The following is a 10,454-nucleotide window of genomic DNA, read 5'->3' as shown; positions in this document are numbered from 1 at the left end:
GGTTATATAAAACTAGTTGTCCTAAGAGATGAAAGGATTCATCAAGTTGTCCCGATTAATACAGTAAAACTTGACTTTTACTCTATTCGGTAATATTTAAAATTTATCCCAATTTTGAAATCAATAGTCTATGCCATCCTAGTATAAGAAACACTTGAGGCATACTGCGTAACTTCAAGTTTCTAGAGCACAGCACCACACTTGATTTCTTGCCTATCCCTTCATGGTGAAAGGGTTTCGTTGACACATCCGGCTTTTTCACTAGTGACTGTACTAGGGCAACTATTACTTTACTCTCCTGTTACGTGCTACAGCGGTTTGAAGACTAAGGTGGACATATATGCGGCTAAACGTATCTACTTAGGCAAGTGTTGTCTTAATAGGCCTCATAACCTAGAGTTGTGCTTTATTCACAATTGGCAGTCGTTGTCTATCTGCGTAAGCACTAATTAATGTTATGTGCTACAGCTGCCATTAGTAACTAGAAGCCAGATTCTCAAGTTCCTATTTTAATAATGTTATTGGGTCATTGATAATAGGATTACAACATCAAAAATACTAATTAAATTACTTTTGTTTATTTAATAGATGTCAACTGAAAAATAACTCCTCATTTACTCTCAAGACTATTCTTGAGAAAGAAAAGCTGAATGCCACCAATTTTTTTTTTTTTTTAATGGCACCATAATCTGAGAGTTGTTCTCATAATGGCAAAGAAGCACTATGTTCTTAACAGACCAGTTCCAATCGAACCTAAAAACAATACTGTTGCTACCAGAAAAGGTTCTTAATAAACATAAAGACGACTTTACTGAAGTCGCCTGCATTATGCAAGCCACCATGTCTTTCGAGCTTGCTTAAGGCTTAGAGGATCTTGGTGTCTATGGGATGATTAAGCAACTCAAGGGCATGTTCCAGAAGCAAGCTCGTCAAGAACATTTCGACACCATGAAGCAATTAATTAGCTTCAGAAGGAAACAGGGATCCTCTGCTAGTGCGCATGTCGTCAAAATGAAAGGATGCATCGGCCAGTTGAAGAAACTTGATTATCCCCTATCGGATGAAATGGCAGCTGAGTTCATTTTGAACTAGCTTCTCAGATTTTACGACCAGTTCTTAATGAATTTTAATATGAATGCCTGGGTGAAGACAGTGCCAGAGCTTCATGGAATGCTCAAAACGGCTGAGATGAATATTCCAACTAAAACTAATCAAGTTTTTATGGTCAAATATGCTTGTGTCAGGAAGCCCAAACCCAATAACCGGGGTTATAACAGTAAAGGCAAGAAGAAGGTTACTGTTGCTGCCAAGCATGCCAACAACACTAACAAGGGTGTTGCAAAGGTACTGCCACTGCCTCCAGAGGAGCGCCAGTGCTACAAGTATAATAAAATGGGACTATGGAAGCGCAGCTGTCCTGACTATCTTGCTGAGCTGAAGAAACAGAGGACCAATGGTGAAAGCCCCTCTAAAGGTATTTCCATTTACGTAATTGAACTTTTCACTGTTTCTAGCAACACATGGGTATTTGATACCGGATGTGGTTACCACATCGTTAATGTCTTGTATGAGCCTGAAAACTGGAAGAAGCTGAAACAAGGCAGCATGGAACTCATCGCTAGTGGTGGGAAGAGAGTCCCAGCTCTTGTAGCTGGCACGTATCGTTTTGCTTGTCCATCCGGCCTTGTAATTACTTGGAATAACTGTTTGTTTATTTGTACCTGGTTTGACCAGAAACATTATTTCAGTTTCTTTACTTTTTGAACAAGGATTTAAGTATGCTTTTAATGGTATTGCTATTTCTGCTTACTTGAATGATGTCTTTTATTTTGAGGCTACACCTCGAAATGGTATTTATGAGATTGATGTTCAAATAAACAATAATGTATATAATCTTTCTAAACGTATCAGATATGGCATCAATGAAACATATCTATGGAAAACTCGCCAAAGACTCCTTCACTCATAAGAATGAATGACCAGAGGATCTGCTAGGACTCATACATACTGATGTCTGCGGCCCTTTCAGAACCATGTCCAGAAATCATGAAAGATACTTCGTTTCTTTTATTGACGATTACAGTTGATATGCTTCTGTGTATCTTATGAAACACAAGCATGAAACTTTTGAAAGGTTCAAAGAGTTTCAAAACAAAGTGAAAAACCAACTCGAAAAAACAATTAAAAATGCTTCGATCAGATCGAGGTGGAGAGTATCTCAACAAAGAATTCATCAATCATCTAAAAGAGCGTGGAATTGTTTCACAACTCACTCCACCCGGAACACCCCAACATAATGGCGTGGGCGAGAGGAGAATCAAACCTTGCTAAAGATGGACTTATCGATGATGTGTTGAACTAACTTACCTCACTCCTTTCGGAGCTTTTCCCTTATGACCGCTGCCCGCATTTTCAATCCGGCTCCAACTAAAAAGGTAAACAAAACCTCATATGAGATATGGCATGGTTGTAAACCCAATTCGTCTTTCCTTAGAGCATGGGGATGTGATGCGTTTGTCACCAGTGATTCTGATGACAAGCTCGATCCACGCAGCGTAAAAGTTGTTTTCGTCAGATACTATAACCAAAGCGGATGTTATTTCTACCATCCTAATACAAATATGATTTCTACCAAAAGGAAGGGTCACTTCCTCGAGAAGGAAATTCTTGATCGAGGAACTGGAAATAATATTGCCGATCTTGAAGAAATTCAAGAACCATAAACAACCGCTGGGGAAGTTGGAACGCCTGATCAACAAGATGTTGTTGCTAATACATCATATATAAACACTAGCATTCGCAGAAGTAATAGGACTCGCACACCAAATTCTAAATACCTATGACATCTAGATGGTCCCGAAGTCCTATTAGTAGCCGAGTCAAATGGCAAACCTAATAACTATAAATCTGCTATCTTAGATCCAGAATCTAAGAGATGGCAAGAAGCTATGAAAGCCCATATGCAATTTATGCATGACAATCAAGTCTGGAACTTGGTTGATCTACCCCCCGAAGGTCGGGCAGTAGGGATCAAGTGGATTTTCAAAAGGAAAACCGACATGCATGGAAATGTACAGACTTATAAAGCACGACTAGTCGCGAAAAGTTTTACTCAAACTCAGAGTATTGACTATGATGAAACCTTCTCACCCGTAGCTATGACTAAGTCGATAAGGATATTGCTTGGTGTAGCCGCGTATTATGACTACGAGGTATGGAAAATGGATGTCAAAATTTTTTTTCTTAATGGGCATCTTTCTGAAGATGTCTATATGGTTCAGCCTAAAGGTTTTGTCGATCCCAAATATCCCAACAGGGTGTGCAAACTAAATAATTCCATTTATGGACTAAACAGGCATCTCGCAGTTGGAATCTTCATTTTGATGAGAAAATCAAAGAGTTTGGTTTGATAAAAAATGAAGATGAGCATTTTGTTTACAGAAAGGCTCGTGGGAGCAGTATATCATTCCTCATTCAGTATGTGTATGATGGTTTCATTACTTGCTATTAGACATTTGTATCATTCCCTCTCAAATCTACCTATATTATTAAATCGGCACAATCATTCCACATGTCAGTCAACTAGACCCTCCACATAGACTGCGAAGTGTACAAGTTTTCATTTTTACAATTTCCACTTCATGAATGATAAAATGAAAAATATGTTGTTGGTGGGAATCGAACTCATTACCTTGCTTTTAAAATGTTTGTGCCTTACCAACTCAACTAAAATGAATTGATGGTAACCTTCTCTTTTTCTTAATTGGTAAAGATTCACAACCTTTCATTTTTTTTCTAACATAAATACATATTATTCTTACTAATTTATGTATTTTAGAAAATTATTTATATCTTATTCTTACTAATTTCTTATACATATTATTCAGTTTGACTTTTTTGTTGTATTTTTTTAACCATCCGTGTATCACACGAGCTATATCCTAGTACACAATAATTATAGATAGCATATATTTCATCAATCTAGTGTTAACTATTTCCATGTTTGCATCTTAATATTTTGAGAAACGTCTTTATACATATCTATAATATATATAAACGAAACCCCTAAAATCCTACGTGTCGCGATGTGGTCGCTCCTCCCTTTTATGAAAGCCACCAAATTGCTTGATTTTTAAATGGAGGCTTCTCATGCATTTGACCCGAATTCACGGGTATGGGTCTCACCAAACCCAAATGTCTCTTAAACGGGTTATAACATCTCATTAAATTAAAAATTAATCTTATCAAATATTTGATGTGAAAATCCTATAAAATAGGGATATACTAAAAGTTAATATTGGATTTTTTTAAAAAAGATATTATTTATAATCAAGAAACAATTTTATAGTGCAAAAAATAAGCGGGTCATGGGTCACCAAATCTAGATAGCTTTTAAACGGGTTATAACATATCATTTATTTGTTAAACCCTTTATCATCAAACCCTAATGGGGTGTTTGGGATTTCTTATTTTTTTCCTTCTTGTAACTTATTAACTTTTATAAGTTAAAAAGGTGTTGGATAACGTGATTTTTTTAAGATTTTAAAGAAGAAAAAAGAAGGTTTTGATAAGTTTGTAGGGAGTAACTTATGAAAAACATCTTATATAAGTTAAAAGGAGGTGCAAATAAGTAAAGCCAAACATGGCCTAAGTATATTATTAACTTTCTTAAAATAAAGAAATTTAAAATCAAAAAAATAAATATTAAAAAACGAAAAATGTAAAACAACCCCGTAATATATTATTAACTTTCTTACAATAAAGAAAATTAAAATCTAAAACATAAATGTTAAAAAACTAAAAATGTAAAACAACCCACATAATACGGGGCGGATCATGGGTATCACCAAATTCAGATATCTTTTAAGCGGGTTATAACATCTCATTTATTTGTGAAACTCTTTTATCATCAAACCCTAAGTACATAATTAACTCTCTTGCAATAAATAAAATTAAAATAAAAAATATATAAATATTAGAAACTAAAAATAAAAACAACCTCCGTAATACGAGGATAAAATCTAATTATCTAATATTTTATCAATGAAAACACAATAATATATATCCTTTGTTTATTTTATACCTGCTGATTCTTTTGGTTTTTCCAGAAAATATTTGTATATGTTCTAAAAATGGAAGATGAAAAGAACGAGTGGCATAAGACTTTTGCAGCTTTTTGGGCATAAAGAGTTTGTAGATACGGGATATTATAAATAATTGAGGGTTCATGATATTTTTTATATTTTTTATGGCGTGCTTTAGTTCATATGAACCATGTATCTTCGTTTCTTTTCTTATATTTTTTTTTCTCTTGATTGTGTTATTGATATTCTGGTCGTTTTATTAGTGTGTTTTAAATTCTGGTGTTTATTATTGGTGTGTTTCTGTTATTGGTGTTATGACAAAAATGAAATAAACTATTGGTGTGTTTCTTGAAATGTTCAAGCTAATGTGTTTTAGTTCTTGGTGTTGTTGGTGTTGTGTTTTAAATTTGGATTAATTTGTTGTTTATAAATTTTGATTATTTTGATTTAAAACATACTGTAATGTATCTTGTGATGTTCTTGGTGTTGTGTTTTAAATTTGAATTAAAAAATGATAATTATAGATTGATAATGTTTTCATATCTAATATAACACACTGGACGATTATGCCCCTTGAGTATTTTATACAAGTATAAAAATAATGCACCCCGAAAAAACACTACAACGAATCTTATCAATTAGATCACATAATCCAATGCACCAGATCATTTCCTACACTTTTTAGATACAATTCAATTCTTATTCTAACATCTCCCTATATATATCTATACTATATATAATGCATGAGACATAAGCAAATTAAGACACGTGATTTTAAGAGTTTAACACATTTTAATGCATAATGTACGTGTATAAAAAAGGGTAAACTTGTCTTTTAAACACAATTCAACCAACTTACAAGTTTACTCCCTCATTTTGAACCATATTATATTTTTAATTTCAATTTCAAACCAACCACCCTTTAAGACTTTTAAAAAACTATAACTTTTTCATACGTTAGTGTTTTTATACAGAAATTGCATCATAAAAACGAGATTTTTATGCTTTTTAATTTGAATATGATATTATTATAGTTTCTTCAATTTAAAAAAAAATTGACATGTTACCTAAGGGTGTTCAATGCTAGTTTTGATATTTTTAAGTTAATCGTATGAGCTCAACAGTTAGTAACAAATTTTTTATTATCGAAAATTAAAACTGAACAATTGAAGATTGAAACTAAACCATTACTAACGGTTTGGTTCTGGTTTGGTTTCACAGTTTAAGCTTCAACAATAAATTTAGTTTAAGATAAATGATAGCGTACATATGTATATATTATGTAAATCGAGATTAAATAAAAATATACATACGTGTATAGTTATGGTTTTTTTTAATGAAACCTAGATGAAAATTAAAAATTTTTGGTAATTTTACTTAAATTTTTTTTTTTTCGTTTTATAATTGTTAAGAGGGTTTTTTTTGTGGCAAAAAATGGTTCTCAAATATCTCAATTTCAAAAAGTTTTCTTATGATTCTCACCCTCTATGTGTGTGTGTGTGTGTGCATAACAAAACATATCTATTACTAAACAATCAAAAAGATTAAAATGCATTAAACATTTATAGTATGGTCTGGTTTCATATGGACAGTTTTTGTTATAAACTGCAAACTAAACCATTCACTACATTTTGAAAATTTTGGAATTGACCAATCGACTGAAAGTAAATGATAAAAACCAACTGCGAAACCAAAATACGACCACATTTTCAAGATTTAAACCAAACCATGAACACCCATAATTGTTACGTGATTACCAAGACATGTTTTCAAATACTCGTCGCATCGCGGGGCACCCGCCTAATATATATATTATATATATAGGAAGTATAAAATGAAAACCCACTTGAGTTGTGAAAACCCTATGTAACATATTTTTTTTTTGTTTTTGTTTTTGTTTTTGTTTTTTTTACACACGTAATATATGTTGTATCATTTAATACAAAACATCGAAAACAAAAAAAAATTGTTTTGATATTCTTTACATTTTTTTACTAATTTTTAGATATGTTTCAGAAGAGAGAAAAATTTGTATTTACTTTTACATTTTTTATTAACTTTAATTGTGTACCACAAGTTTTAAACTTTAATTAAAAACATGTGATTGAGAATGAGTTTCTAGAGTTTTCACAACTCAAGTGAGTTTTTATTTTAACCTTACCATATATATATATGGGAGATTTCAAATGAGAACCCCTTTGAGTTTTAAGAACTTGAAAAAACTCAGTGTAAAGATTTTTTTTTTCGAAATTATTTTTACACATGGGTAATTCCAGATTTAATCTCAACTACATACTCCAATCCATTTAATTAAATGTGTGGTTTAGAATGGATTTATTAAGTTCTTAAAACTCATCATGGTTCTTAAAATATCCCTCCTCTCTCTCTCTCTCTCTATATATATATATATATATATATATATTTCTAGAGAATAAATATTTTGAGAACCTTGTGCAGTTTTAAGAACCTAAAAACTTCATTCTTAACCACACATTTAACTAAATAGATTAGATTATGTGGTTGAGATTATATGTGATTAAAAAATTAAAGTATGAGAGAGAATAAAGATGGACGGTGATTACACAAATTTAAACGTCCGTTACACATATGTAATAAGTCGACTCGGTGCGTAAAAAATTCTGTAGTTTTTTTTACGTATATGTAACCTACATATATTACGTATGTGTAAAAAAAAATTCAAAAAAAAACTATTACGTTGAATTCTTTCGAGTTCTTAAAACTCAAAGCGGTTCTCATTTGAAATGTACCGTATATTTCTAATGTGGGAGGAGGTCACATTTTATGAGTAAGTATTTGTTTTGCATATGAGTAGATATGGTAATTAACCCCTATCTATGAGTTATATGAGTGATCATTTGTTTTTCGATCATCGCAGCTTTGACTTGAATTCTAACATATCATAACTATAAAGCTCATGTTTTTCATATGATTAGTGACATGTGTGTTCATTTTTTTCATTATGAGTAGCAAGTTTATAGTGCTTACATCTTCTAAGCTCGTTTAAAAGTAAGAGAGAACGGACATTTCTGTCCAGTTGGTTTGCTCATTTTTATCATTTTCGTCCAAAAGTTGTTTTAAGCCATTTCTGTCCTTATGGTTTCATTTTCTTACCGTTTCAATCTAAATCACTAACTCTATTAGTTCTAGTTTGTTAAGTTAGTATAAAATTATAAAAATATCCTTTTAATTTTACAGAGTAAACTGTCATTTTCGTCCTTGTGATTTGCTCACTTTTGTAATCTACACATAAAAAAAGTTATTTTTAACTATTTCCGTCCTCATGGTTTATAAAAGTTGTTATTTCCATTCACTTTACTAACAATTGTAGCCCTTGTCAGCTAAGATGGCGTAATTTGACAAGAATGTCCTTACTAATAATAAATTTTAAGGGTTATATTAAAATAAAAACTCACTTGAGTTGCGAAAACTCTAGAAAACTCATTCTCAATCGTATGTTTTTAATTAAAATTTAAATCTTGTGGTCCACAATTAAAGTTAATAAAAAATATAAAAGTAAATATAGTTTTTTCTATCTCCTAAAAACATATGTAAAAATTAGTAAAAAACTAGCAAAACAATTTTTTTTTAATTTTTCTATGTTTTGTATTAATGTAACAACATATATTACATATGTAAAAAAACAAAAAAAAAACGATGTTACATAGGGTTTTCAGAACTCAAATGAGTTTTTATTCTATACTTCCCATATATATATATATATAAGAGTATTAAAGGTTGCACTTTTTTTCGAACTATAAACAACAACGAACAACAAAAGGCATCCTCCATAAACGGAGAGACACCACCAACAAAACGAAGAAAAGAGCCACATGAAGGAAAAATTACACCATCTTGACCAATCTATATTCCTATTTTTCGATCTATATTTGTACCAGAGAAATCCAAGCGATTTAATTTCTCCAATCAAATCTTCCATCTTCACCTGTTTACCTTCAAATATCTTCTCGTTTCTCGCCTTCCAAATACTCCAACACACAATAATCGCGATCCCGTGAAACGCCTCCTTTTCAAATTCTCCAAGATCGACAAATTTATAAAGATCTAACACGTCTCTTATCGTAAAACCAAATATGGGAGGAACTTTGCACCAACAACTAATATGTTCCCACACCACCGCCGATATCAAACACCTAATCGTGATATGGTCCATTGTCTCGTAACCTGAATCACATAAAGCACACCCGACAACTCCACCGCAATGTTCCTTTTAACAAGAGCATCCTTTGTTGGAATTTTGTTCATTTCCGCTCTCCAAACATAAATTTGGCATTTCGTCAGAACCATTTGTTCCATTTCAATATATAACCATTGTTGAAATCCTTAATCTTCTCAAACAACCTCTTCACCGAACACACCGAAAAATTGCCATCCTTACTTCCCAACCATTTCCATGTATTCGACCCCCCTTTTCCAATCGCTGTACTCATTAGCTGAAAGCACTTCTCCCATTCCGCTCTCTCTTGCTCTGAACTCGGCTCCCTCGACCAATCCCAAGTCCAGCCAAAGTTTTCCTTCAACCTCCAAAACCTTTCCGAAACTTTGTATAACTTGTATTTCTCAAGTTTGAATAAATTAGGGCAAACCTCTTTTAAACACATATTCCCATTCCAAATATCAGACCAGAAACTGAGCTTTTTCCCATCTCCCAAGTTACCTTTTATCAAGTCACCCACCTTGCTACCGTCGAACTCAGATGCGGAGCCACATACAAGTCACCGGGTTTGGCCGAACCCGGTCTATTTTAGGTTTTTCTAGATAACTTATAGGTACGATTTAATGAGCGAACCCATTCTTTTGCAGCGAGCGAACCCAGTGTCAAGAAATCTCCGAAATCATTTTATTGTTCGCCAGTGAAAAAACAAAAAAAACTTGAATTTTAGAGAGACAACGATGTCGTTGTCTATATATGAAAACACATAGAGAACAATTATAATATATAAACCTTTTTATTTAATATGACTTTATGCTATTTAATGTTGGTGATGTACTTTTGTTATGGTAGTGATATTGTGTTTTATTTATTTGGCCAAATAACCGAACTGACTCATCCGGGCCCGAAAACTTTGAGACTGAACAAAAATCAAACACCGAAAAATCCCGAACCCGTAGGAAAAACATCCTGGCTTCGCCACTGGTCGAACTTCAGTTTATTCACCGCTTTAGCAATATCCATCCACACACGCGAGTTGCCACTTTAAAATGCATCGAATCCCACCCCGAAGTCTGAGAATGAATAGCCAAAATAATGCGTTTCCATAGACTATCACCCTCCGTCTTAAGTCTCCAACATCATTTGGTCAATAAAGGCTACATTAACTACAAGAATAA

Source organism: Bidens hawaiensis, unplaced genomic scaffold, assembly GCF_021521415.1.
Source record: "Bidens hawaiensis isolate Kalapana, Puna unplaced genomic scaffold, B.hawaiensis_p1.1 tig00037712_1, whole genome shotgun sequence".
In the NCBI taxonomy this organism is placed as follows: Eukaryota; Viridiplantae; Streptophyta; class Magnoliopsida; order Asterales; family Asteraceae; genus Bidens; species Bidens hawaiensis.
Note: the sequence above shows the minus strand (reverse complement) of the source record.